General features: G+C 48.2%; 1 pseudogene; it reads right to left on the reverse strand.

Moving 5' to 3' along the window:
• Nucleotides 1-1,567: 1,567 nt before the first annotated feature.
• On the reverse strand, nucleotides 1,568-2,474 carry LOC136137335 (EKC/KEOPS complex subunit TPRKB-like; annotated as a pseudogene).
• Between the last annotated feature and the right edge of the window lie 879 nt (nucleotides 2,475-3,353).

Raw genomic sequence — 3,353 nt, forward strand, 5'->3', positions numbered from 1 at the left:
CAGGGCCCCAGATGCGCAGGCACGGCTACGGAGTGGGAACTGGCCCAGGACTGCGCTGGGACGAACTCTCGAGGAGTGAGCAGAGGTGAAGCTCCAGTCCCCTCCGAGAGGCGGGAGATCAAGGGGCCAGTGGGGTCCAGCTGGGCCCTGGAGGAGGAGCTTCCCGCCTCCCCGCCCCGCTGGGAGGCCTGGATTTGCACAAGCCCCGGCGATGGCCTGTGAGCGAGGGGAAGGCGAGGGCTGTGGTCCAAGGGCAGCGGCGGGGTCGGGGGCAGCACCCCCCTACTTGAAGGCCCGCACTGCCGCCTCGGGGTGGGGGTGGCTGTTCATTGCTCTGTGTCCCCTGGAGGCTGGTGAGGCTCAGACCCGCGCCTGTTCGGGACGCCATGCTGGTAATATTAGCGGCCCACGTGGTGCTGTTTTAGCAGAATACTTGGGCCTGTAGTGTATGCTCCTAAACCTGTTTCGCTCTAAAACTAATCACAATGCTTTTCGTTAGTGTATGAAACTGTATTAAAATTAAATGGGGAGATTCACAATCTTATTTTCCTCAAACACCAGAGCGCCTTTTTTAAAAGTAAGAAGTATGTCCATTTTTTTGAAAAGTACCACAGAGGTTTTTTACTCTTCTGTTCAGAAGGGAGAAGCTACTCACCTATTGTTATAGCAAAATTCAGGGATTCTGAACCGAAGAACTAAACTTTCTTCTTTTAGTGATTATGTAATATCTTCTTTTCTAAGCAAGAGACCTACTGAACTTTAAAAAGAGGCACAGATACAATCCTATTTCTAAACAACATGGCATAGAATGAAAGAACTACCTCATTTAAAAGAAATAGGCCGTAAAATAACTTGGGGGATATCTTCATTATACACATATTGCCATTGTCACAGCATCTGTAAGAGTCTGACCTAGAGAGATGTGTGTGCCGTTAAAATAGAATTTACAGGACTTCCCTGGCGGTCCAGTGGGTAAGACTCCACGCTTCCAATCCAGGGGGCGCGGGTTCGATCCCTGGTCGGGGAATTAAGATCCCACATGCTGCGTGGCCCCAAAGAAAAGGATTTAAAAAAAGAAATGAGAAGGAATTAGAATCCCTTCAGCGATGATCAGTGACATTTAATCTGAGGCAGACTTTCTAGCCGTGTGTGAGATGCTACTGGTTTGGGCAGAGCTTGGGGAATTCAGCCTCTTCATGTAAGAGTGCTCTGCTGACAGTGTAGATTTTTGTTTTTGTTTTTCTGAGTGAATTAATAACTAAGCCCCTTAAGCAGAACTAGATTCTCACATGTGTAGTTAGGAGAAAAATACACATGTGGGTAGCAGCCTCAGCATGGAGAGTGATAAAGCACAGCCCGGATGCGTGGCTCGCTCGTGGCTGCATAGGAGCTGGACCAGGATGAGGTCAGGTCAGTGTTGAAGATAGACTGGGTGGGGGAGACTGTCACCCCTGGAGTCCAGCCTCGCTGCGGGGGACGCCAAGGGAGGAGAGAGACTGGTGGGCAGGGCAGCGGCAGGGGGCCTTTTTTTTTATAATTGCTGAAATTTTTTAATATTTCTGTCATTTCACAAAGCATCTTTTGTTGACATTCTGCAAACGATACCATCCAATAATGTCCCAATACTTTATTCTCGTGAAGATAGTTCATGTATCTTTTTGACTTCTGTAATATTTGTTGTTTCAGGGAGATTTTTGAGAGAAACTTGATGACCTTCTACCTGAGATATTAGGTATTCATGATTTATTTGTTTTTCTCCCTCTTCCTGTAAGCAATCAGAAATGAAGTGTCATTTGCCGAGATATCACATTTTTTCAAGGCCTCTGAAATATTGTTATTTGGGGAAAGATTGAAAATAATTTCGGTAGATAGAGTTCTTGTCTTCATTCTTCCCAGTTTGTAGAGGTGAACTGCTTTGTTTGCTGCCACAAGTATCTGAAATGCATCGACAATCACTGTAGGATTTATTAATGAGACATCAATGGCACGCACCTTCCATGGCCTTTTTTCTCAAGTCTCCAGCATTTTTTACATCTTTAAATAACAGAAGCGTCCCCCTGTATTCGGGAAATAGATCCAGCTGATGTGTTAACTGCCTTTCATCGATAAGCAGGATTCAGCGCACCCAGAACCCAGGACTAGCTCCCTATTCTACGAGCGCCTCTGTCACAACTTTGGTGAGTCGCGGCCTTATCAGGATGATATATCGTCAGCTGATACATCAGGGAGAGACTAAGCCGATCATTGCTGGGCTGCATCCCAGGGCCGGGCCTCATGAGGCGCTCGATAAACGAGGACGCCGAGAATCACATCCGTTGTCTAGAAAATGGGTGCCGGGGCTGCCAGGGGCCCTTTTTTTATTGAGCAGCTACTGCATCCTGTGTGTTGTGCCCCGTTCGTCACACCTGTCCCCTCCTGTCCTGTCCTCCTTACCAGGGTGCTGAGTAGAGCTTTTCCACGGGAAAGGGTGCCATGTAGTCTAATCACAAAACTTGGCATTAAAATTACTTTCCAGGGCTTCCCTGGTGGCGCAGTGGTTGAGAGTCCGCCTGCCGCGATGCAGGGGAACGGGTTCGTGCCCCGGTCCGGGAGGATCCCACATGCCGCGGAGCGGCTGGGCCCGTGAGCCATGGCCGCTGGACCTGCGCGTCCAGAGCCTGTGCTCCGCAACGGGAGAGGCCACAGCAGTGAGAGGCCCGCGTACCGCAAAAAAAAAAAAAAAAAAAAAATTACTTTCCAAAGATGCCGTAAGAGTGCTTCTCTTTTGTCTCAGATTATTAGCAAGACCTAGAAGTTTGATAGCTGAGACCTGGAATGCCTAATTTGTCCAGCTCGGTGCTGGGCCTGACTCACTGGATGGCCTTAGTGAAATCATTTTCCATCTTTGAGTGAGTTTCCTTGCTGTTAAGACAAAAACTAAAAATACATATTGTCTTCATGGGTTATGGTAAGGACTAGCTGAGTAATCTCTACTAAGAAATTGCAACTTTTTAAAGGAAAAAAGATATTTCATCACAGAGGAAATCTGTTTGGGAGTTGCCTGATCCTAAAGTGATATGATATCAAATAAAAAACGTTCTTCAGCCTCCTCAGCTAAACCTGGACTCACTCCAGGCTGCTTGATGTGGGCTAGGAAGTGGTACAGTGCCACGAGCAGCCTGATCACTCCACCGGGCTTCCAGAGGACACGGTGTGCTCAGGAGGGGGCAGTCTGTCTTATGCGCCTCCCCGTGGAGCTTCCCCCTCTCCTCCTGCACCACCAAGCTCACTCTCGCACGAGCAAATTCCACTGCCCATTTTTCTTCGATATTTATATGACCCCATTTTCTGGGCTGCAGACACATCTAGTTTGA

This window comes from Phocoena phocoena, chromosome 17 (genome assembly GCF_963924675.1).
Source record: "Phocoena phocoena chromosome 17, mPhoPho1.1, whole genome shotgun sequence".
Classification (NCBI taxonomy): Eukaryota; Metazoa; Chordata; class Mammalia; order Artiodactyla; family Phocoenidae; genus Phocoena; species Phocoena phocoena.